At 42.1% G+C, this 26859-nt stretch overlaps 1 protein-coding gene across 3 annotated transcripts in view; it reads left to right on the top strand.

Moving 5' to 3' along the window:
- The first annotated feature begins 254 nt into the window (after nt 1-254).
- GHR (growth hormone receptor) overlaps nt 255-26859 on the top strand; it is a 186500-nt gene continuing 159895 nt past the window's right edge. The window contains exons 1-2 of one of the 3 annotated variants that reach the window (XM_067464622.1): nt 522-737; nt 15946-16061. The gene's annotated coding sequence lies outside the window, so the exon portion shown is untranslated. Of the gene's footprint in view, nt 738-15945; nt 16062-26859 lie in introns of all 3 variants that reach the window. The other 2 variants (XM_067464624.1, XM_067464621.1) reach the window with 2 other exon arrangements.

Here is a 26859-nt window from a genome sequence, read left to right as displayed (position 1 = left end):
TTTGGGTATATATACATGATCCAGGGGGGAAAGTGACAGGCAGGATTTTATATATTTTGGAGCCCCCGGTGGGTCCCCTGGATCATATATATACCCAAAGTTTTTGCCCTAAAAGAAGATATATCTCACTTCTTTTAAGGCGAAAAGTTTGGGCATATATATATGATCCTGGGGAGAAAGTGACAGGCAGGAATGCCCAGCTCTGGCCTTAAACTGGGCAGCAATCCGAGCTGGGCTTCCTCCCCACCCGTCCATCTCCTTGCCTGGGGCCAAAGCCAGGCAGCCTTTCCCTGCCGCCTCTCTTCTTCAAGGGAGCCCCGGGGCCTCCCCTGTTTCCAAGCCAGGCTCTGCCTCTGCCTGTGCCCCCCCCCCCCTCTTCTCCTCCTCCTTTCCCTCCTCCTCCTTTCCCTCCGGGAGACTGACGCGTCCGAAGAGGCGAGCCAGGCGCAGCTGTCTGCTCTCCAGCCATGGCACAGGAACGGAGGGCAGGAGGCGGAGGAGGAGGAGGAGGAGGAGGGCCGGGCGGGCTCGGGGGCTGGCGAGGCGGCAAGTGAGGAGGAAGCCCCACACCCACTGGGGCCAAGGCGGCCCAAAGCCCCGCGGGGGAGGCGGGGAGGGGGCTCCCAAGCGGGGCGTCGCTGTTTGTCCCAGAGTTCATGCCCGGCGGCCAGAGCGCAGCGCCCACAACAAGAAGACGGAGAGAGCTTGGCTCCAGACCCGCTTGGAAAGAGAAGCAGGTAAGGCGCACGGACGGGGCCTCTTTCCCCCCTTTCCCCACCGAGCCCCAGTTTCGTAGAGGCTCCTCTCTCCCCCTCCAGCCCCTCGGGCCCCGTCTTCCTCAAAGCCCAGCTTTGGAGAGCTAGTGGGGAGTTAGTTGGAGAGCTTTGCGCCCAGGCAGGCTCTCGGAAACTCCACTTTTGGGGGGTGGGGGCCTTGTTTGTGTTTCAGGGGTCTGCGTCCCTTGGTAGGAGACAAGGCGAGGTGCTTGTGTGGATAAGTCAACGTTGTGTTTGTGCTCCAACAGGACGGGAAAGGAGGGAAAGGCAGGCAAGCGCCTGTTGCTGGCCAACTTCGAGGAAGTTTCGGGAGGCTGCAAAGTTAATGCGGAGGACGGGATCCGCTTCCTCGGACCAAGGGAAGTTGGGAGGAAGGAAAGAGCGAGGAGGAGAGGTTGTCCAAGCCTTGGTTCCTCGAATGGCTCGTTTAGACAGACTTTCCCAACTGTGTATATTAAGGGAGAGAAAGAGAGAGAGAGAGAGGCGAGACGTGGAGCTTTTGACAGCTCAAGAGAAGGATTGCGCCTTGGAAGACACGCTTCTGATGTAGTTCTCGAGGAGGAGCCCTTGTCCTCTGTTGTAGACAAAACAACGAAGTAGATAGGTTGTTGTGTTTTCCGGGCCGTATGGCCATGTTCCAGAAGCATTCTCTCCTGCCGTTTCGCCTGCATCTATGGCAGGCATGCTCAGAGATTGTGTGGTTTGTTGGAAACTAGGAAAATGGGGTTTGTATATCTGTGGAATGTCCAGGATGGGACAAAGAACTCTGGTCTGGGTTGCTGTATGTTTTTCGGGCTGTACAGCCATATTCCAGAAGCATTCTCTCCTGACGTTTCGCCTGCATCTATGGCAGGTATCCTCAGAGGTTGTAAGGTCTATTGAAAACTAGGAAAATTGGGTTTATATATCTGTGGAATGTCCAGGGTGGGAAAAAGAACACTTGTCTGTTTGAAGCAAGTGTGGATGTTTCAATTTACCACCTTAATTAGCATGTAATTGGCCTAGCAGTTTCAAGTTCTGGCTTCTTACTGCCTGGGGGAATCCTTTGTGGGGAGGTGATTAGCTGTCCCTAATTGCTTGTCTGGATTTCTCTCATTTTCTGGTGTTTTTCTTTATTTACTGTTACGATTTTATAGGATTTTTTTAAAATACTGGTAGCTATATTTTGTCCATTTTCAAAAAAACAATCAGGGCTAGTTAATCACCTCCCAGGCAGTAAGAAGTCACACTTTGAAACTGCTAGGCCATTAAATGCTAATCAAGGTGGCCAATTGAAACATTCACACCTACTTCCAACAGACAAGAGTTCTTTCTCCCACCTGGACATTCCACAGATATATAAACCCCATTTTCCTAGTTTTCAATGGACCTCACAACCTCTGAGGATGCCTGCCATAGATGCAGGTGAAACGTCAGGAGAGAATGCTTCTGTAACATGGTCATACAGCCCTGGAAAACTCACCACAATCCAGTGATTCCGGCCATGAAAGCCTTTGACAATACAATGAAGCAGATGCCAGTCAAGAAAATCATTTTTTTTACAAAAGTAGCTCAACTAACAATCCGGTTTGTTTCAGTGTGCAAAAATGTGTCCCCTAAGAAATCTGTTTTCAATGTGATAGAGGCGAATTTGGCCTTGGTCTTATTATTATCCCCCCCCCCCCCCAAATCCTTGATTTTTTTTTTCTTTAGGAGTCATTCCTTTACGTCAGGCATAGGCAAACTTGGGCCCTCCCTCCAGGTGTTTTGGACTTCAACTCCCACCATTCCTAACAGCCGCAGGTCCCTTCCTTTCTGCTTAAGTGCTGAGAGGGAAAAGGAAGAGGCTTGAGGCTGTTAGGAATGGTGGGAGTTGGAGTCCAAAACACCTGGAGGGAGGGCCCAAGTTTGCCCATGCCTGCTTTAGGTGGTTTTGAGTATTTTGTAGCAGTAAGGCCAGGAGAAATATTAGTAAAAGGGTGGGGAGGCAAATCAATAGAGGCACCCTTAAACATGGGTTTTACACTGTTGAGACTTACTAGAAACTTTTGACAAACTGTTTTCACCTGTTGCTCCAGACTGGTACATGTGTGTGTGCTTTTCTCTCACATGGAACTAAACAGAACATCTTTAGTAATGTTGATTTTGATCCTTGCTCTGCTTCCTTCTCCCCTCAGTTCTATATGCAATCCAGAGCTCTTCCCAGAATGAGTCAAGTTCACCGATGGCCTCTCATCCTCTCCATGTTTGCTAGAAAATCAGTTCTTGTGCCAAGTGGCACCTTAAAAACTAAAGCACAGAGTGTTCCATTTGTGTTCAATTACATATATACAGTGTGTATGGTTGGAGTGTAATTGTAGAGAAAGAACCCAGAGGGAAGGTCCATGAAAAGAACTTGTTAAGGACTTGTGAAGTTACACTTCGAAGTAAACAGATAACCTCAATCTTGCAATCCAATGTTATGCATGTCTTCACGGAAATAAGTCTTACTGATTTTGGTTGTGTATAGATAGGCTAGATATTTAATATGAATTGTTACTTTTCAATCACCCTTAGTTCACAGGTTCTGGATCAGCAAATGAGTTAATATTTTGGGTTGCTGTGAGTTTTCCGGGCTATATGGATATGTTCCAGAAACATTATCTCCTGATATTTCGCCTACATCTACATCCTCAGAGATTGTGATGTCTGTTGAAAACTAAGCATTCTATAACTCCTTTCTGTTTGAGGCAAGTGTGAATGTTGCAAATTGGCCACCTTGATTAGCATTGAATAGCCTTGCAGCTTCAAAACCTGGCTGCTTCCTCCCTGGGGGAATCCATTGTTGGGAAGTGTTAGCTGTCCCTATTTGTTTCCTGTCTGGATTTTTTTGTGTTTTGAGTGTTGTTCTTTATTTACTGTCCTGATTTTAGAGTTTTTTTAAAATACTGGTAGCCTGCTGTTCTTAACTGGAATGCTTCTGGAAAACGGCATTCATAGAATCATAGAATCATAGAATCAAAGAGTTGGAAGAGACCTCATGGGCCATCCAGTCCAACCCCCTGCCAAGAAGCAGGAATATTGCATTCAAATCACCCCTGACAGATGGCCATCCAGCCTCTGTTTAAAAGCTTCCAAAGAAGGAGCCTCCACCACACTCCGGGGCAGAGAGTTCCACTGCTGAACGGGTCTCACAGTCAGGAAGTTCTTCCTCATGTTCAGATGGAATCTCCTCTCTTGTAGGTTGAAGCCATTATTCCATTGTCCTAGTCTCCGGGGAAGCAGAAAACAAGCTTGCTCCCTCCTCCCTGTGACTTCCTCTCACATATTTATACATGGCTATCAGCCTTCTCTTCTTCAGGCTAAACATGCCCAGCTCCTTAAGCTGCTCCTCATAGGGCTTGTTCTCCAGACCCTTGATCATTTTAGTCGCCCTCCTCTGGACACATTCCAGCTTGTCAATATCTCTCTTGAATTGTGCATTACAACCCAGAAAATTCACTGCAACCCAATTGTATAATTGCTTGGTCATTATGAATTAAAGAAATAAAGCCCATGGGATGCAAATGTAAACACCAATTGTTGATGTGAGCCTTCAAGTTGTTTCCAGCCTATGGTGACCCTAAGGCAACTCTTATCACTTGGCAAAATTAGCTCAGTGTAGGCTTGCTAATGCCATTTCCTTTTTCTGAGGCTGAGAGAGAGTGGCTATGGTCATCCATGGCTGAGTAAAGATTCAATCTTCAGTCTTCAGGGTCATAGTCAAACATTCAAACTCCTAGACCAGGGGTGTCAAACTCATTTTCATCCAGAGCCGCATCAGCCTTATGGTGGCCTTTAAAGAGACATTGACTCTGTTGTCGAAGGCTTTTATGGCTGGAATCACTTGGTTGCTGTGAGTTTTCCAGGCTGTATGGCCATGTTCCAGACTCATACCTCATGGACTAGCCCACGCCAGCGCTCCCTGTCGGTCGTGGCCACCCCCAGCTCCTTTAGAGTCAAGCTAGTGACTTCAAGAATACCATCCATCCATCTTGCCCTTGGTCGGCCCCTTTTCCTTTTTCCTTCCATTTTCCCAAGCATCATTGTCTTCTCTAAGCTTTCCTGTCTTCTCATTATGTGGCTAAAGTACTTCATCTTTGCCTCTAATATCCTTCCCTCCAGTGGGCAGTCGGGCTTTATTTCCTGAAATGTGGACTGGTTGCATCTTCTTGCAGTCCAAGGCACTCTCAGAATTTTCCTCCATCACCACAGTTCAAAAGCATCTATCTTCCTTCGCTCAGCCTTCCTTATGGTCCAGGACTCACATCTATAGGTTACTACGGGGAATACCATTCCTTTAACTAAGCAGCTCTTTGTTGCCAGTGTGATGTCTCTACTCTTCACTGTTTTATCGAGATTGGTCATTGCTCTCCTCCTAAGAAGTAAATGTCTTCTGATTTCCTGGCTGCAGTCTGCATCCGCAGTCATATTTGCATCTAGAAATACAAAGTCTGTCACTGCCTCCATGTTTTCTCCCTCTATTTAGCAGTTATCAATCAATCTGGTTGTCAGAATCTTGGTTTTTTTGATGTTTAATTGCAACCCAGCTTTTGCACTTTCTTCTTTCACCTTGATCAGAAGGCCCCTCAGGTCCTCCTTGCTTTTGGCCATCAAAGTGGTATCATCTGCATATCTAAGGTTGCTAATGTTTCTTCCAGCAATTTTTACCCCAGCCTTGCATTCATCAAGCCCTGAACATTGCATGATTTGTTCTGCATACAAGTTGAATAGGTTGGGTGAGAGTATACAACCCTGCCTTTCCCAATCTTGAACCACTCTGTTGTTTCATGATCAGTTCTTACTGTTGCTACTTGTTCCTTATACAGATTCCTCAGGAGAGAGAAAAGGTGATTTGGTATGCCCACCTCACAAAGAACTTGCCATGATTTATTATGATCCACACAGTCAAAGGCTTTAGAATCTCTCTCTATATATAAATGCTTTGTGCTACAGGTCCAAGTGACCCCAAATTTGGCAACAAAACTCCTCACAATCCAAGGAGTGACCATCACTGGAAAAAACCCCACAAAACAAAAGGAAGGAAGGAGAGCAGAAAGGAGGGAGGGAAAAAGGGAAGGAATGAAGGAGGGAAAAGGGGAGGGAAGGAAGGAAAGAGAAAAGGAGGGAGGGAAGGAGGGAAGGAAGGAGAGAAGGAAGGAAAGAAAAAGGTACCAAAGGAAGAAGAGAAAGTAGAAAGAAAAAGGGAGGGAAATGCAGGAAAAAGTTAAAGAAGGAAGGAGAAAAGGAAATAAAAAATGAAAGAAGGAAGGAAACAGGGAGGGAAGAAAGGAGACAAAGGAAGAAGTAGAGAAAGGGGGAGAAAAGGAAGAAAAGAGAGAAGGAAGGATGAAACCAAAGAGCGAAAGAAGGAATGAAAAAAAGAGGTAGAGAAGGAATAAAAGAAAGGGGAAGAAAAGGGTGAGGGGAAGGAATAGGTAGGTAGCTCTCTTTCATAATAGTTCAGATATCTACTTCTACTTTGAAAATTCTTATTATAGGCCACAGCAACGTGTGGCAGGGCACAGCTAGTAGTCAATAAAACAGAAATAGATGTTTTTCTGAAACTCCCTTCTGCTGTAAGTCTTCGCTAACTTAGTGGAACTTAGTATTAGATTTTCTCTTCCTTAAATTTCAGTGGGACAGAACTCAGCATATTGTTAAGGATGCAATTCTGTGAACATTTTTTAAGAACACAATTCCATTGCACACATGGACAGGCTTATATATATATATATAGAGAGAGAGAGAGAGAGAGAGAGAGAGAGAGAGAGAGAGAGAGCCTTTCATTATGGATGAAAAGTGTTGCTTCTTTTAAGTGGAGGCAAAGGGAGTAGTGGTTAGTCCAGATTCCTAAATTGGAATCGAAGCTCTTGGTTGCTGCGAGTGTAAGAACATTGCTTACATAGTCATAGATTGCTGTCCTTGGGAACAACTTATGCACAGACATGTATCATGTATCACATTTCATATTAAACTGTTTGATCTAGCCACTCTATCCACGTGTGGAATATATGAGTGGCTGTTACATGTTGATGCAATGAGTCTACACTTCATCAAGATGAATAAGAAAGTGCATGGGAAGTCATCTCTAATGTCTTTGCTTCCCTCCTTTATATTATGCTGTTTAACCTATAGCAAAGCTTCAGGGTGAATAGCAAAACAATATCGCAATAGCTCCCAGAAACCACGCTCAAACTGCATCTTGCCCTCTACTATCTTATCCACAGCCATCAAATGTCAGTTTGAATAAAGAACTCACACACTTGAATTTGAGCTTCTGTAGCTCTCTAGCAAAGAGCAGCTCTTGAGCTAAGGCACTCCACTTTCCTATAAAAAGGGATGGGTAACTCTATCATTTGTCGATTCCCCAAGTAGTCCCTTAAATACTCTTACCCATATATACTTGAGTATAAGCCGACCCGCATATAAACCAAGACACCTAATTTTACCACTAAAACTGGGAAAATGTATTGACTTGAGTATAAGCCGAGGGTGGGAAATGCACCAGCTACTGGTAAATTTCAAAATAAAAAAACATACCAATAAAATAACATTAATTAAGACATCAGTAGGTTAAATGTTTTTGAGTGTGGACTCCGATAAACCAGTTCAAAGCAGATATTGTGGGATTTTCTGCCTTGATATTCTGGGATATAGGGCTGTGTGGAAGGGTCCCTGGAGTCAAGGAGCTGGAAGAAACCACAAGGGCCACAACCCCAGCATCAACGCCTCAACCTCTATGCCCAAATGAGCAAGCTTCCCAATTCTTTGCCAGTGTCTATGCTGCCAAGAAAAGAACTCACAAACATCTCCTCAACTGGATTACAAAGACATGACCATGATAGTCTGGGATAACAGTATACAAAGGGATCTTGTAGCACATTTGAGACGGAAGAAAAGAGCACGTCGCCAGGCATGTAGCCGGGGGGGGGGGGGTTGAGGGGCTTCAGCCCCTCCCCCCCGAAATTCTCATGGTGGTTCGCAAAAAGCCCTTACTGGTGCATTATTTAAACTGTTATGTTTATTCATATCATGATCTGATCACCATTCTCAATATATCCCATATGTATGGGAGTATTGGGGTAATGATACAAAAGGTTTGCTAGGGTAGACCCTCTTTTACTCAGACTCAGCCCCCCCGCAAAACAAACTCAGCCTCCCTGAAACAAACTCAGCCCCCCCCCCCCTCAAATCGAAATCCTGGCTACGGGCTTGAGCATGTGGCATACGTTTTCATAGACATAAGCCTACTTCCTCATCTCCATGCATCTGATAGACTTAGTCTATAAAAGCCTATGCTGCAAGTTTATTTATTTATTTATTTATTTACTTACTTACGACATTTGTATCCCGCCCATATCAGCCCGAAGGTAACTCAGAGCGGCGTACAAGTCGGCAACAATTAGATGCCATATATAAAAATACATACATCGGTAAAAAGCAAAAAAAATCACAATACATTTAAAAACCATAAAAGCAATGAATAATAAAAATTATAAAAACTATGTCTTCTTGTTCAAATCCTCAACCATTACATCATCTTAGTTGTTCCTAGTTCATTTTCCGATTTGAGTTATTCTGGTTATGCAGTGGTTCCAAATGCTTGCTCAAGGAGCCAGGTTTTTACTCTTTTTCGAAAGGTCAGGAGGGTGGGGGCTGATCTAATATCCCTAGGCAAGGAGTTCCACAGCAGAGGGGCCACCACAGAGAAGGCCCTGTCTCTAGTCCCTGCCAAATGTGCTTGTGAAGCAGGTGGGATCAAGAGCAGGGCCTCCGCAAATGATCTCAAGTTCCTGGAAGGTTCATAGGGAGAGATTCGTTTGGATAGATAAGTTCTTTCTCTCAGTTTCAAAGGACTGGTCTCTGATGTGACACAGGAGGGGACTACCTCTGGGTATGGTCAAAATGTGAAATTGGGGGCAGACAGCTGGGGTGGAGAGAGATTCCTGATAGGTTATGGGAACTTTGAGGGGATAGGCAAACTCATCCCTTTCTCCAAATTTTTCAGTTTTCTATTTAGTAAAGTTTCTGATACATCCTTGAGAAGACAAACCTTGCCTTTAAAAAGAGAGAATGGAGGAGAGAGAGAGAGACAGAAAAAGCAGTGTATATGCCCAAAGACTGGCTTGATTTCTCTCGTGCTGTTCTTTTAGACCAGTTTCCAGGACCACTGCTGTGCCTTATACACCAATGGTGGTTTTCAGTTCATCCTTGGCTGCTGGGTTGGTTATGTAAATGCTGAGGCCCAGCCCTAAACGCCTCACAGATTGATTTCAAAGTCCCAGTTACAACCACAGTTTTTAAAGCAGTTGTATTCATGGGCCAAAAACGGGATCCAGATTCACTTCAGTTCATGGCAGAGGCATTCAGACAGTTGGCTAGGAGTCTGCATAGCTGGTTCAACAATACAGAGAAAAGGAAGAGTTTCCTAGTGCTCTGGTTTCAATTGTTTGGAACTGGCTTTAGTGTTGCACTTCTATCTCAAGTGTGGAAAAACTGATCTACATTTCCCAGAGTTTTCTTCTGCCAGTTCATAAAAAGAAATTCTCTTTTTGAACTCCTTTTCTCCTTCTGGTTTTCACTCTTCTGGATCTGTTTGGCTTTATTATTATTATTATTATTATTATTATTATTATTATTATTATTATTATATACATAACAAGATTGGTACACATCAAACAAGATCATTATGCTTGCTTTTGTACTTGATCACACATTGGACCTTCCCAAGTGTCTAGGACCTTGTGATATATCGGCAAATACAGTGTTCCGTCGCTACTTCGTGGTTCGCTTTTCATGGACTCGCTGTTTCGCGGGTTTTTGTCTTCCAGTTTATGAATGGTTGCCATTGCCCAAAGTGACAGTCTAATCCCGCCTCCTGACAATGATAGAGTGTGGAAGGGGGTTTTACCCCCCCCCCCTCGGGAGAGAAGCAGCCAATCAAGAGAGATTGCAAAGCAAAGCAGAGATAGGTAGCAAAAAAAGGTGTGAGGTACCTTTAAATCTCTCCTCGCTTCTGTTCACCCTCGGAACTCGATATACATATATAGCATCCCTACTTTGTGGATTTTCACTTTTCGCGGGTGGTCCTGCAACATAACACCTGCAATAAGTGAGGGAACACTGTAATGAATGCAGATCTGACTTTTGCAGCTGACAGACGGTAATTTGTAAGCGCTGATTGTTTTTAAGTGCAGGCCAAGGTCTTTAGGCACTGCACCCAGTGTGCCCATCACCACTGGGACCACCTTTATAGGCTTGTGTCAGAGTCTTCGCAATTCAGTCTTTAAATCCTTGTATCATGTAAGCTTTTCCAGTTGCTTCTCGTCAATTCTACTGTCGCTAGGGATAGCAGCATCAATGATCCATACTCCCCCCCCCCCCCCCCCTAGTGATCGTGAGGTCAGGAGTATTGTGCTCCAAAACTCTGTCAAAGGGCTTCTCGGCCCTTTGGCTAAGGTCAAGTGTAGTTATTATCGTTATTATTATTATTATTATTATTATTATTATTATTATTATGTTGCTTTGTTGTTGTTGTTGTTTTTGTTGTTGTTGTTACACCCTAATTTAATATGTCAATTTTGATTTAGAATTCTAGACATACACACAACTGCCAATCGCTTTTAGCAAAGCCTCAGCCATTATTGTTCTGTGCATCCCATTTCAGTGACAGCCTTAGATGCTTTTTCACCTAATGGGCAACATGAATGCCGTCTCCTCTTTCACCTAGTTTGTTTAGCAACACAGAGAAGGTGGAATAGTTCAGAGAAATGGAGAAGAGATTTCTCTGTATTGGACTGCTTCATTTAGTTTCATGATAAACCAGAACTAGTCAAAAGCAGACAAAAAGAAATACAGATATGTTGTCTTGGCTCAGTACATGATGACCACAGAAATCCCAGACCTTGAAGGCTTATGTAAGCGTTTGGAGGATAATTTGACAGAAAACTGCAGAGCTTGGAAAATTTTTATCTTAAAAGTAATCGGCTCTGATCTTTGACAAATAACCTGATGTCACACATGGCTTTGTAAAAAAAAAAAAAACCTAGCTCATTATGTTGCTTATTACACTGGTTCTTACTTTGCATGTCCTCTCCAACTGCCCTGATTTGTTAGGGACAATCTCGATTAATCCCCTTGTCAACCTACATTTTTAAAAGAATCTCAATTTCTATGTATTCCTTCTGCTTCCCATCATGGTTCTTAACTTATTTCAGTTCCCTCAGCTCAATTTCCAACAGTCATTTGCACTAAACTTCTCAAGTTAACTTAGTCTACAGTGCCTTGGATGTTCCTTGAATCATGTTTGGGTGCTGTAAACAAGTCTAGATAGGGGCCACCAAATGCAACACCCCAAAACAAATCGAGGAACATGAAAGGCATTGCAGACTAATTCAACCAGAGCAGTCAGCCATAGCAGAACACCTGATGGACCAACCTGAACACAGCATATTATTTGAGAACATAGAAATGCTGGACCACTCTAGCAACTATCATGTCAGGCTACACAGAGAAGTTGTGCTGTCGCACGCTGGGCCTGAAATAATGTCTTTTTACAGAGCGTGCTCTCCATATGCCCAACGGGATGCCGGGGTGCCTCAGCTGAAGGGCCCCTAAGATATCCCAACACAAAGTTCTAGTGAGGCTCAAGATAAGTTCAACAAAGTTCTGTATTTGGGCTTAAATCTTCAAACAAATGAATCAAACACTTTATAACCTTGGAAAACTGGTAGCTTCCTCAATCTGCCAACAAGGGGCAGGCAACTGGTGGTAAACTGTTCCTTTCTTCCTTAGGGAAACCCTTTGACTCCTCCCTGGGTAATCTCTCTTTACCTTGCTGGCGTGAGGCCCCTACTCCCAGCTCCAAGCTGCTTTATGGATAGCCTGAGTGGTCCCTTACCAGGCAAAGTTCCTGTAGATCTGCCAAGCTGAAAGGTGTCCTTTAGTTTCTCCACGAAGGCTGTAGGAACTATTTCTTTACTCCCCAGCAGAGCTGTGGATCTATTTATTTAACCCCCAGCAAAAGCTGGTTGTATTCCCCCAGCAAAAGCTGTGGAAATTCCTTTACTTCCCCAGCAGAGTTGTGGAACTTTTCTTTTACTCTCTAGTAAAGCTGTGAGAAGTGAAGCTTTTGTGCAGGTGGGAACGAGAATCCCACACGTCCTGCTGTTAGGCTTCAAACAGTGAGACTGAACAAAGGTCCTCCTTTGCCTCCAAAACCCTGGGAAAAGGGGCAGGTCTAAAGATTCTAATGATGAATGCCAAGTTGTTGGCCCTATGATTGCAACCTGAGAGAAGCTACCTTATTGCAAAATGCATGGCTTAAATAGATTCATGCAAACTAGCTGTGCAAGAAAAAAAATTCAAATCTCCTGGCACTACCGTGCCAGCACAGAAACCATTGAAATCTATGTGGATAATTTCAAAAGAAAGGAGGAAACCATGCAAATGAACAAAATCTGGCTACCAGTATTAAAAAAAAACTAAAATCAGAACAGTAAATAAAGAATAACACTCAAAAGCAGGGGAAATCAATCAGGGCCAGCTAACACCTCCCAACAAAGGATTCCCCCAGGCAGCAATCAGTTAGACTTTGAAACTGCAAGGCCATTAAATGCTAATCAAGGTGGCCAATTGCAACATCACACCTGCCCCAAGCAGACAAGAGTTCATTCTCCCATCCTGGACATTCCACAGATATAAACCTCACTTACCTAGTTTCCAACTATAACGTAAGATCAAACGATATCTGGGCAGGGGGGAACAAAGAATCCCACCGCTGCCACCAGTATAGTAAAATTAAAGCGCCACAACTTGGGCAGGGTGGTCAAACAATCCCACCTCTGCCACCAAAGCAAGGGATGATAAAGTATTATAAATGACTGATGTTATTGGTAGTATTAGCCGCCACCACCTCAGCTTTATTGGTCTGAGGAACCAAAGGTGTGAATGTGTTGTAGGTAAGGTGTGTTTGCCCTGGGTTCTTCTATTGATTTTTAACTTGCTGACTGGACCTTGAAAGTGCTTGACAAACTGAAGCTGACACCAGTTAAAAGTGAACTAGAAAAAGTTTATTGAACTTTGAACAAATATCTACTCATAGAATGAGTGGTACAGAAGCGTAATTCAGTTGTAGAGACTTAGTTGGATTAAACAGTTAGTTCTACTGACCATAAAGCTTTTAAAACTGTGAGTTTCCTTAAACACACTGTTCTATTCTTAGAAACAGTATCTCTTAGAGAACAGACTCCTGTCTGTCTCACACACAGGGCAATAAGATATCTTAAACTTCTCCTAAGTTTAATAAGACAAAACTCTCTTTTACTGGTCCTCTCAACACAGTAAAACCCTAGCCTTTGTCTCAACCTTATTCCCTAACCTTAAGGCTCACTTTTTAGCTTTCTTTCCTGTCAGAACCCTATTTTAGCTTCCTCTCTTAAAATCCTATCCTTCTGTGTCTCATGTCAAGACACTTCTCTCCCTGTCACAACTCACAGCCTCTTTCCCTCTCTCAACCGACTCCTCCTCTAATTGCTCTAACCAATCAGGAGTCAGCTTGACTCCTCCTCCTGCCTCTGCCTGTCTTTCAAGATGAAAGCTACTGACATACAGGCTCTGGCCTGGTCGCCTAAAAGGTAGATTTCACTACACCAACAGATTTCACAACCTGTGAGGATGCTTGCCATAGATGTGGGTGAAATGTCAGGAGGTAATGCTTCTGAAACATGACCATACAGCCTGGAAAACTCACAGCAACCCAGTGATTCTGGCCATGAAAGCTTTCGACAACACAATTTCAATATCTCTTAGCTTGTCTGTCCCTCCTCATTAATAACTTTTGCCATACTTTTGGAGGGATGTGTGAATAGCACGAAACAGAATGCCGAGTTGAGAACAAAAGGAGATTTGCTTTTTGTTCCTGGGATGAAGGATACTTGTGCAGGAGAGGACATCTTGACTACATGCTACAGTTAATAAATTAAATTCTTTATGCATTTTCTGCTCTGATAATGGGATGTTCATGAGAGAGGGGGCAAAGATGGAAACCTTTACCTGTTTGAAATTGGCATGCAGGGATATTTAAAATCTGCTGTATACTGAAACAGAAAGACTTGTTTATTTGAAGGATACTCACAGATTCTATCATTCCTAATAGGGGAAAGGTGTCTCATAATACACTTCAAGAAAATATTCAGCCAGCACAAGCTTTTTCTATTTGAGGAGTCCTTCAATTTGTAAAAAAAATACACAAGCACTTTAGATTTTATGCACACACTATTTAGTAGGAAAAAATATCTGCAGAAAGCAATGTATTTTCTACAAAAGATGTTATTTTTCCATAAATATGTTTTCATGAGAAATCACCCCAAATCTCACCCACCAGGGAGAAAAACTATGGAGTTAGTTATTCATCCCTGCATATGAGTGTGAAATAAGCGAAGAGTGATATCCTCCCTGCGTAATAGTATAGATGATATCTTGTATTTTGTTTTCATGTCAGGAGCGACTTGAGAATCTGCAAGTCACTTCTGGTGTGAGAGAATTGGCTATCTCGTTGCTCAGGGGACGTTCAAATGTTCCACCATCCTGTGGGAGGCTTCTCTCATGTCCCTGCATGGGAAGCTGGAGCCAACTGATGGGAGCTCACCCCGATCCCTTTCAGTCATCAGTCTTGCCGGCACAAGGGTTTAACCCATTGCGCCACCAGAAGCTCCTCTTGTATTAAGGATTCATCATCGTCAGTTTACAGAGGTCAAAAACTTGGAAAAAGTTACAGGTTGGATTACAGCTTGAATAATTCTGGGTGAGGTAGTCCCAAAAAGTATATTTTCCACATTCTGCAGAGATCCAGTAAATTAGAACATGAAAGAGCACATGGCAAGTGTGCTGGTACGGCTGTATCAGGAGCTCCAAACCCCCTTTCGTTCTTTGAGCGTTTGCATGTGCTTGTTCTGGCCATGCATTTTGCAGTTGTATGGTTCCTGCTAGGCTGCAGTCATGGGGCTAGCCACCTGTCTATCATTGCTAAGTTTTAGTTCTGCCCTTTTTCCCAGGTTCAGGAGGGAAAAGGAACCATTTTTAGTTCAGTCTTACAGTTGGAAGCTCAGCTACAGGACGTGAAAGATTTCTACCTGTAGAGAAGCTTCGTTTTTTGCAAAGTCCAGGGGAAAACAGTCCCAAAAGCTCTGGCTGGGGAATTTACAGCCTCACAGCTTTAAGAACAGTCTCTTAAGAAAAGGTTTTAAGAGAAACAGCTATACAGCACAACCCTTGTTGGGGTTAGAGAAACTTTTGTGGGAAAAATCCTAAGGACTCCAGCTGGAAATTTTTCAGAGCCTTGGCTGGTAGGTCTACTCGGGTACCCAAGAAGCAATTTGGAGCCGGGAATAGGGCTCACACCAGCATAACCTAGAAAGCAGATTGCCGAGGGAGGGGTCAAAAAGGGTTTTCCTCATAAAGGAAAGAAATAGTTCTCCAAGCAAGTTGCCTGTCCATTGTAGACAAGTTAAGAAGCATTTGTTTGATTTGTTGAAGATCTAAGATTGTTTGTTGAAGATCTAAGCAATAATAAATAACTTTGTTAAACTTTTAAGCTTCTAAAGACTTTGTATAGGAAAACCCATAGGGCCTCTTATCCGAGGCACCCCGGCTTCCCGCTGGGCACAAAGAGCACGTCCTGTTCAAAAGCCAATTGCTATAGGCCCAGTGAGCGACAGCACAGCAAGACCTATTTCCACTGAAGTTCAGTTCAAAACGATTGCTTCGCAGCCAAGATGTAATGAAAAAACGCAATGTGTGCCAAGACTTTGGGCTTACTTTGCTTTGAATGGCTTTCTCCCTTTTATATGTGAGGCCCTCAGAATCAAGGAGGACAACACACTCCTTGTGACTGAATCTAGCTTCTCGAGGCTTCATTTTGCTCCAGAGCCTCTCCTCCAATTGACAGTGTAATTAAGCCCACTAAAGTTACTAGATGCAATTACAGGGCCTGATCCACTATTAGGTGCCATAAAATTGTTCATTTAAGTAGCTGACAAGTTTTCCTGTAATATTCCTTTTTCATGTGTGCTAGGGTACACTGCCTTGTAAATGCATAATTCTTTTTTAAAAATGGAAGCACTTCCCCACATTCCCAGGCTAAGAAGCACCCCGTTGTTTTTTACCCCAGGCTTCAAAATCTCCTGGATCAGCCCCAGTCCTGGCTGTAGAATGTATGGAAATGCCTTCTTCTAGCCAAGCAGCATGCCAAGAGAAACTCCTAGCCTTCAAGCAGGCTGCAGGCTGGTGAGAAACACATGCTTTGATTCAATAAGTTTGTTTGTGGGTTTGTCTATTTCCAAAGCATTTCTATCCCACTTTGTTTGAAAACATCAGGACAAATTAACAAATTAAAAACATTAATATGCTAATAATAATAATAATAATAATAATAACAATAATAATAACTTTATTTATATACCGTTCCATCTCCCCGAGGGGACTCAGAGCGGTTCCCAGGTAACATCACAAAACATACAAGTAAAAAAACAACATAACCATAAGATTAACAAAACAAAATCTAAGCATAAAAATTGTCGCCATAGCACACATATATTAAAAGTAATCCTGCCTGTTCAAGGCAATTAAAAAATGTAAAAGGCCAGGCCAAGATTTGTGCAAGCCCAAAAATTCTAGAGGGTCCAGGAATTAAGTGCAATGCTATGGCATGCAACAATAATATTAGGTGCAGGTCTGTAGCTGTTCATTCCGGGGCCGATTAAAGGAAAGAATCTGGGTAATTGGTAGGAAGAATAAGGCCGTATTCAACAATGTGTAAGGCTGCATTAGAACTGGTCATTTTCAAAGGCTTGTTGAAACCGCCAGGTCTTCAAGCTCTTATGAAAAGGAGGGGAGGGATGGGGGCTGTCTTATTTCCCTTGGAAAGGCATTCCAGAGATGGGGGGCCACCACTGAGAAGGCCCTCTCTCTTGTCCCCACCAACCGCGCTTGAGACGGTAGTGGGACCAAGAGGAGGGCCTCTCTGGAAGATCTCGTGCCGGTTCATAGAAGGAGATGCAGTCACGGAGATAGGTGGGGCCCGAACCATTTAGAGCTTTATAGGTCATGACCTGCACCTTGAATTTGGCTCGGCAACTTATCGGCAGCCAATGAAGCTGTTTTAATAGGGCTTCAGACCTACCTATCCATCTCTATAGGTCACTTACGGCTGGGTATGATTGTCTTCCAAGGGTAGTCTTGACTGTGGGTCTGTAAGTGACTGTAGAGAACTATTCTGGATCTACATGGTCTTTCACAGTGAGGACATAGATTTGATAGAAGTCTTCCACAGGATGGTAACACATCTGGGCATCCCCTGGGCAACGTCCTTGCAGACGGCCAATTCTCTCACACCAGAAGCAACTTACAGTATATTCTTAATTCACTTCTGAGAAGATAAAAAAAAGTTAGGTATTATAACCTTCCCCTCTAATGGAGTTTTATGGTAATAGGGGAAATACAGTGGGGGGAAAACTTGGAAGGGTTACAAATGGAGGACATCAACAACTGGACGCTTGTAAAATTTCAATTATGTTGTCTTCTATGTTCTATGTTTTGTACACCGCCACGAGTCGCCCTCGGGCTGAGAGTGGCGGTTAACAAGTGCAAATAATAAATAAATAAATAAATAATAAATATTAGGCCTGCATATCATAAACCTCTGCATAAGTAAAGGTAAAGGTTTCCCATACATGAAATCTAGTCTTGTCCGACTCTGGGGTGTGGTGCTCATCTCCATTTCTAAGCCGAATAGCCGGCATTGTCCGTAGACACCTCCAAGGTCATGTGGCCAGCATGACTGCATGGAGTGCTGTTACCTTCCCGCCAGAGCGGTATCTATTAATCTACTCACATTTGCATATTTTCGAACTGCTAGGTTGGCAGAAGCTGGGGCTGACAGTGGAAGTTCACGGCGCTCCACGGATTCAAACCTGTTATCTTTCAGTCCACAAGCTCAGCAGCTCAGCCCTTTAACCCACTGCGCCACCGGGGGCTCCTAAACCTCTACAGATGAATATGAATATGCTGCTTATGCAAAATGGCAAAATCACACAACTGAATATATATCTGAATATGTATGCAATCACAACTGAGTGTGCATGCACTCAATTGAACTCATTCTTCAGTTAAACACATGGAATGTCAACAACAGTGCTTCAGTCTTGTGATCAGGAATGCAAACAATTCCACTCAATAACTGTTATTTGAATTATCGGGGGGGGGGGGGGAATGAAATAAACAACCACCTTTGGCTTGATCAATGTCCTTATCTCTGACTTCCATAGTGTGTTGCAGACCCTAGTATGACTGGAAAGGCCTTTCTCTGCTCTCATTCATTTGTAAGAGAAATAAATCTCTTTTCATGCAGAGTGAGAAATATAAAGCCTGTGAGTCAGAGGAAGTCCCTAAGGAAGTTTTCCTGAGGCCCTTTCCCCCTTTGCTCATTATAGGTGAGAGCCCTAGCACATTGTGTCATTGTTCTTGCTCTTAAACACATTCTCTCCTTCACACACAAATATAATTGTTCTGCCTTGTGCAATAAGTACAACATTGGACACAATCCAGTGATGTCTTTTTTCCTGCTTAGGAAAGACATCTCTTGCAACAGAAAGAAAACTGCTCGGATGGGAGCCCTTGGGGTAGCAACGGATGGACTATCCAAAAACAAAGCAAGGTTTAATCATATGTCTTGCAAAGGGCACTGCCAACTTATGTAGTGATCTTTCAACATGATCCCTGAGGGAAAGCAAAATAGCTTCAGGAGAAGTGAGAAAAAAATCTCCACTGCCCTTTTCTTCTTTGTCTTGTGAAGCAAGCTAAATGTTGTGGTCCACACAAAACCTATCCTATTTTGTTTACCTTGCAGCAAATAAACAAAGCACATATACTCCTTAACTTAACACATTTTGGAGTTTCTTTCAAGAACTCCAAAGCAATGTACTTGAACATTATTATTGGATTTTTCCAGGCAGTTAAGCAATTTTGCAGTACAATCCTATATATGTTGATTCAGAAATATCCCTATTGAATACAATATAGCTTACTTCCAGAACAAGGGCCTTAGGGATGAAGAATTTTGCTTTCTACTACTACATGTGTTTGTCTTGAAATTGTTCAAATTTATGGTGATCCTAAAGTGAATCCATGCCAAGGCGTTTTTTTGTGAAATTGGTTCAGTGTTTACTATTGCCTTCCTCAGAGCCAGAGTATGATTTAGCCAAAATTGCCCAATGGGTAGCTATGACTGAATGGGGATCTGAACCCTGATCTCCCAAGGTACTAGTCAGAGGCGGCCCTAGGTAATTTTCAATGGTAAGCAAACAGTATTTTGGCACCCCCCTCCAACCAATCACTGATCTATATTTTCTGTTCGTCGTGGGAGTTCTGTGTGCCATATTTGGTTCAATTCCATCATTGGTGGAGTTCAGAATACTCTTTGATTGTAGGTGAACTATACATCCCAGTAACTACAACTCGTATATGTCAAGGTCTATTTTTCCCCAAGAGCGCCTCAAGAGCGCCCCTGGGCAAAATCAACTATACTGCAAATGCTTACTTTGCGTAATGGGTTGAGCTGCCCCTGGTACTAGTCTAAGGCTGGATCTACACTGTGCTATATCCCAGGATTATTTGCTTTGAACTGGATTATATGTGTCTATACTGCCAAATAATCTGTGATTAAATCTTGGGATACAGAACAATGAAGATCCAGCCTAACACTCAAATAACTACGCCACACTGGTTCTCAGATCCTGCTGCCTGAAGCAAAATGGCATTTGTCAACCCTCCATTCATTCTCCCCATACTCATCTACCTAATCCCCACGTGTTTCACTCTCAAATGCACTGATCTTAGAAGTATGTCCCTGGGGTGAGACCTTATGGGAAGGATGGGGATGCAGATGATCAGATCTACTGAAGTACCTATGAATGGTTCTTTGCAATATCTTTTTCTGAAGAATTTGGTAGTAGCCTTTCCTCTGTTGTTGTAATGTTAGCTACTGCAAGAACCGTGGTTTCAGAACCTCGCCTATCTAGCTATTCCAGAAGGCCAAATCAGACACAGATGAGTAGAAAGCAAAAGCAGAGGCTTATTCTCAGTGGCCAAGGAGAAAGTCAGTGGAGAAAGCACTGCAAAGTACTGACATACCCCAACTTTGAATTTGTAGGTTTATTTATAGTATGGAGAAAGCAGTATGGGACAATTGAAAATTGCCATGTTGATTTCTCATTGGTCTTGAAGGGTGCCAGCTAGAATCTGTAGCCTCACTGGAAGAGGTACGAGTTTGTTTCTGCCTCTGAGCCAATCAGAGGTGAGGCAGGAAATTTAATAAACTGTTATTTGTGTATTTGAAGTCTTGTATCTGTTCTGAGCCCTTCCCAGAAATCGGGTGCATCTGGGTGAATGTGGTTTAATGGATGGTTGATGGGTCCTGATGGTCCAATGCCAGCTAGACAAAGGAGGTGCCGGCTGATGGACAAAAGATACTTAAGAAGCAGTTACATACAATTGAGTATTCACAGAAGCGGTTCAGATAGGTGCTATAGATGAGACAACATTCCCAGGGCTAGTCTAGATCATAGCATGCCAGATATACAAAGGTAATTAGATTATGGTGATTTTCTCTGGGTGAGGGTGAGACAAGGGTGAAGTGAGTTCATGTTCCAGTGAATTTCCAAGAAATGTCATACAAAGGTTACTTCTTAGGGCAATTGGGAATGACCACATCACTGGCTATATTTTCTATTTGAGGCATGCCTATATAATTCATATATTTTATATAATTCATATTGTTGGGTGATCTGATTTCGCAATAACCATATTGCTGTAGCTTTCCCCAACTCTTCCGCTCCTTGCAAACTCACTTCAGCAAACCATGGCCTTGTGCTTGCCCTCTAGATGGTCAGTCTGTGGAGCTTTTGTGATCCAATTTAGTCAAAAGGCAAAGTACCTTTCAGTTCCATTTGATTCAATGAAATACAAAAGAAAGGATGTGCTTACCTTTCCCATTAAATCAATAGGGCTTACAGGCACTTAATTCTGTGTGTACACGTGCTATGTTTGCTCATTCAGTTATGGCTGAGCTTGAAAGCTGTTTGAATTTAGTCTTAAGTGAAAACCTTCTCTTTACTTCCCACTACTCTATCTGTAATGGACTAGCTAGTGCAATACAGTGGAACCTCGACTTAAGAGCATCCCAACTTAACAGTGTTTTTAGTTAAGAGCCATTACTCTTAACTAAAGAGAGTTTTGAGATAAGAACTAGCAACAGAGGGAGCACTAGATCGAGAGTACAGGGCTTTAGGGCTGCAAGGGAGCTGCCTTCATGCCTTGTGCTTTTGTTTGCCTTAGGAGATTGCTGTCCGCTTTGTTCTTGTCTGTTTTGGTAGATTGCTGTCCGCTTTGCTCTTATTTGCTTTGAGGAACTTTTGAGTTAGTTGATTTTGTGTGGTTTTTATTCCTGGTATGTTTTGCTTCATGAAGAGAGAGAGGGAGAGAGTAAGAAAGGGAGGGAGGCTGGATTGAGTACAATATGAAGAAAATGATGCTTCTGCCTCATCACTTTGTGCTTTGTGATTCCTTGCCACAGCTTTGTGCTTCTCCATTTTAAAGTTTATCTTTCTTTTTTATTGTTCCATATGAATGTGCAGGTTTGCCTTGCTGGTACACTGGCCAACACACATTTATTGCCTCAAATATGCTTCCTTGCCATAACTTTGTGCTTCTGTCACTTTAAAGTTGATCTTTCTTTTTTATTGTTCCACATGACTTTGAATTTTTACATTATTTTTATTGATAATGTACGTTTTATTATTTAAAAACATGTAACAAAAATGAGGGGGGGGGCGGGTTTCAGGGCCCTATAATGAATTAATGGCATTTCAATGTGAAAATTTGCTTTGAAATAAGAGTGATTTGAACAAAACAAATTAAACTCTTAACTCAAGGCATCACAGTATAGCAGGCATGGGCAAACTTCAGCCCTCCAGGTGGCTGTTAGGAATTGTGTGAGTTGAAGTCCAAAACACCTGGAGGGCCTAAGTTTGTCCTTGCCTGCTGTATAGTAATATTTCTTTTGTATTAGATGAGCAACAACAAAATAATTTCCTACACTCCTCTCCATGGGAACAACATCATACAACTTGAACTGTCACTTTAAAAACACATAAATCAGTTAAAACATCAGCTTAAAAGAGCATATAGCATTGATGTATGTTAAAACAGTAATTTAAAAGTCATAATTTAGCAACACAAAAAAGCAGCAAAAAGTATTTTCTTGGGTGATGTTTTAGTTTGCACTGTTTACTCTACAGTCATGCTCCAAAGAATTGACAGGCTATCTAAACACATCAAGCATTAAAAGGATATGTATAACCATAAAACCTGCTGAGACCTCCATCTGAATGTATGGATGACAACTGAATAAAAGGCAGGGTTGGGCATGTAAGCCCCACTACCCAAATGGTACCCTCGGTGATCATCTTACTTTGATCATGAAAATCTACAGAGGACTTTAGAAAAATCACTAATAATGTTATCCATAACATTTTGAAAAAGGAGTTCCCTTTAGATTCAATCTAAAGATCCCATGTGCCAAAGCCTGCAAGACATGAATAGAGGTGTTGAGGAGGTCTCTCATTCATTGATTCACCATAAGACAAAATCAACTTGAAAACAGTTATCAAAAACATGTGTAGTCAAGTGGTTTGAGTGTTAGATTAGGACTATGGGAGGACCAGTTCCAACTTCTGCAAGGTTCAGGCTAAAGTTCTGTTATAGAAATCTACCATAATGAACTTTCTCATCAAAAGAGGAAGGAAATGGCAAACTTCATTTGAACAAATCTTGTCATAATAGGAGACCCCATGATATGGCCACAAACTTTCCATAAGTCTGAAATGACTAGAAGGCAAATAGCACCAACAACTTCTACTTTTGCTAAATGGAAGTGAACTTGGCAAAGATGGCCACACACCCAGAGAGACTCTTTTGGGGGGAATTTCTTTTAAAAAATCTTCCAGATACTGGAGTAATACCCTATAAGTTTCCCTGGGAAGCTAATGTGGACCCCTCATCTCTGACAATTACTCATCCATGGGCTGTAAGTAAGCGAGGGGTCCCAAACTGTTTAGAGTCCTATAGCCCTGCTTAGCTAAAGTCATTCGCAAATCTTTATTCTGACTTCCATGCATAGTCACTGGGATATCTGATGGTGTGTGCATGCCTATGGTTCCAGCACCATTTAGCCTTCATGTAGTCAGGTAAGTGCTAGTTGTCAGAATCTGGGCCTAACAATAGGAGCTCACTGCGCTCCCTGTTTTTGAACTGCCAACCTTTCAGTCAGGCAGCTCTGCAGCTCAGCAGTTTAACCCGCTACACCACCAGTGTAGTCTTGTAGCACACCATTAACATTTATGAATATGAAATAAGGCAAGTTATGCTGTTCTTCCACTAGTCATTAATTTTCAGAAAGAAGCAATGTTTCTGCTTTGTGTGACCAAATGAGCATTATATAATGTAGCTTATCTGAGTCTTTAATAGCTGTATTATAAGGTTTTTTTTTTTGCCTGAAATTATTATACCTGGGAAAAGTACAACTTTCTGTCCAGTGCTGTCTGGGTTTATCTTTATTCTGCCAAAATTATGCCAACCCTATCCAGAATTGTTGGTAACCTTAGATCAAATAATGCAAAAATCATAGTATAGCTATATTAAAGCTGCTTTATTGTTTTATTGTGCTTTTGGTTTTTGTATTTGTTTAAAGTGGCTTTGTTTAAATTGCCTTGAGTATGGATTTGAATAACAAATCGTGTAAATGCTTTAAGAAAATTGTTGTTTATGAGGCGTAGGCTCTATTTCTGAGAAGACTGCTTCATTGTGATTGCTTTTAGTAATAACGTGATGAACAGTCATGGTAAACAGAAAACAAGTTCCCCATAGAGCCTTCAATTGTAACATAGGTACTTTCTTGCAAATCACTGCATTTGGAATTATATCCTGTCTATATTTGCTTAACTGAGTATAGCAAAACAGAGATTTTTCAAGGAAACCGCTCTGCATTTTTGTAGAAACCCTGCTGTGATAAACATATGAGTGAGCAATCTGTTCCAAAAGTGAAATCTAGCCTGATAATTGCTATCCAGAGCTTTAGATTTCTTTTTGGGCTTCTGTTCCAGTTTACTCCAGAATGCATAAAGTTCAAGCATTGCTTAACCTACTGCTATGGGTTGGATAAATTGTCATGGTTGGCCTAGGGCACATAAGATGTTTGGAGCTGGAAATTAGACCTTGGAACCCATCAAAAATGCGTTTGTTGGCTTCTTAACTACCATCCTTATTGGAGACGTCATTTTGATAATCACATCTTTTTATTAAAATATGTGGATGTCGTGCATCAAAAGAATCAATGCTAACAGGTGAAAAGAATTAATAGACCAAAAGGTATCAAATACATTAATGAGTGAAAGGTTTTGTGGCTGTTATGACTGTGTGTCTTCACATTGTTTCCAACTTATGGTGACTGTAAGACAAACCCAACACTTTCTAGACTCAGACAAAGGTTTCTGCACATTTCAAAGAGAATCCCACGGAGTCCATCAAACAATGCATGACCCATTATGTTGGTTGTCTGTAGAAATGGGAGAACTTGAAAGATGGGTAGGAATAGACTCCATGCCTCTCCCTGTGTGTTTTGTTGTTTATTCATTTAGTCATTTCCAACTTTTCATGGCCTCATGGACCAGCCCACGCCAGAGCTCTCTGTCAGCCATTGACATCTCCAGCTCCTTCAAGGTCAAGCCAGACACTTAAAGGATAACACCCACCCATTTTGCCCTTGGTTGGCCCCTCTTCATTTTTCATTCTATTTTCCCCAGCATCATTTTCTTCTCTAAGCTTTTCTGTCTTCTCATTATGTACTTCATCTTTGCCTCTAATATTTTTCCCTCCAGTGAGCAGTTGGCCTTTCTTTCCTGGAATACGGACTGGGTTGATTTTCTCGTGGTTTCAGAATTTTCCTCCAACAGCACAGTTTAAAAGTGTCTATCTTCCTTCCTCATGGAAGCCTTCCTTATGGTCCAGCTCTCACATCCATAGGTTACTATGGGGAATACCATTGCTTTAACTATGCGGATCTTCATTGCCAGTGTGATGTCTCTACTCTTCACTATTTTATCGAGATTGGACATTGCTCTCCTCCCAAGAAGTAAATGTCTTCTGATTTCCTGGCTACAATTTGCATCTGCAGTAATCTTTGCACTTAGAAATACAAAGTCTGTCATTGCCTCCATGTTTTCTCCCTCTATTTGCCTGTTATCAATCAGCATGGTTGCCATAATTTTGGTTTTTTTATATGTTTAACTGCAACCCAGCTTTTGCACTTTCTCCTTTCCCCTTGGTTAGAAGGCTCCTCAGCTCTTCCTTGCTTCTAGCCATCAAAGTGGTGTGTAGAAATGCTTAAAAATGAATGATTTTCCTTGGAATAAGAAGTGGCAGATTTTTCCATTTACTCTCCATTTTGTGACATTTCAATGTGGCCGTACATGTTAATGCTCCTCGATGCTCCTTTTGTCACCATTACACTTCAGACACAGAAAAGGACTGGAAGATTATTTTATATAATTTTAATTTCTGTAATTGTACAAATGTAACCACCTGAAATTTTGCCTTATTAATTTTTTTTGTTCTGCACTTCTGCAATTGCATAGCTTATACTTTCTTGTTCTGCACTTCTGCAATTGCACAATATTTTCATTTGTAAAAACAAACAGTGTAGGAGGAATGAAGCTCACGATGTAATTAGAAATGGGCCTAGGCAATCCTGTGTGATGAGGGCGAGGAAATTCTGTCTTCTCTAAAGACAGAACGTCACAGAACGCCACACAATGAAGATGGTTCCCCATATCTATCAGAAATTGATAGATTAAACTGTGGATACAGGAGTTTTTCCCAGTCAAGCCATGGAACTGCCCAGAAGTAGTTCTACTGGTTGTGATGGGAGCTGTTGGGCTCCATCCTTGAACTTTTAAAACCCACCGCCATTGAAAGGAAGCCCATGTGAAGAGGTCCCCAGTATATTTGATTATTCATGGATTAGGCACTCCTTCTTTCTAGGAATTTCTACATCCTGGTTTAAAAGTATTGTTTTTTTTTTTTATTCATGGCTTTTCCAGTTTCACTTTGGTTTTGCATCCCTAATTCCAGCAAATGTGGAAGGATGGTTGTAATCTTAAAAACTGCAGATTTTAAAAATGAGTCCATAATATTAAGGGAGTAAATGCTTTCTGCCAATTAAATGAAATCCAAAATTTCATTTAATTGGCAGTCTAAAATAATTCTATTCCATAATTACATCACATTGCTGGCTTGCAATTTGACTTCAGTTTAGAGCTAGAGGACTTGCTCCAAAGATCCTTGAGGTGGGGCTTTTACTCTCCTTTCTGTGCTTAACCTTTAGCGTGATTTCAGCTTTGTCTGTTTTGATTCAATCCCTCCTTATTTTGCCCTCCTCTTTTGGAACCTAACGTTTTGGTTCAATTACATGGCACGGTGGGTGAGAGGCATGAAGAATATAAGACAGCAAAGATTTAAGGCAGAGCTAGGAATATGATTCATTGGGCTGTCATCCTTCCAGGTAGCAATTTGGCTTCCTCTTGTGCCTTTCACTGGACTCTCATGACATCTGCACATCAGAGGTTTTTTTGTGAGGAGGAGTTGAACAACGTCACCTGCAAATGTCAATAGACTGGACACGTGATAGGCTAATAAAGAAGGAAATATTTGGCAGCTCTGACCTCCACACTAAAGGTGCATCTACACCATGAAATCCTGGAAGTTATCATTTTACAAGTTCATCCTTTTCTAACAAAGGGTGCCGGGGACTCGCCAAACTACGAATCCCAAGATTCCATAGCATTGAGCCATGGCAGTTGAAGTAGTATCAAACTAGATTAATTTTATAGTATAGATTCATCCTAAGAGATCCCTTTGCATATAGTATTGTGGGATTTATTTATTTATTTATTTATTTACAGTATTTATATTC

This window comes from Anolis sagrei, chromosome 2 (genome assembly GCF_037176765.1).
Source record: "Anolis sagrei isolate rAnoSag1 chromosome 2, rAnoSag1.mat, whole genome shotgun sequence".
NCBI classification, from domain to species: domain Eukaryota; kingdom Metazoa; phylum Chordata; class Lepidosauria; order Squamata; family Dactyloidae; genus Anolis; species Anolis sagrei.
This window is presented reverse-complemented; position numbering and strand designations above follow the sequence as displayed.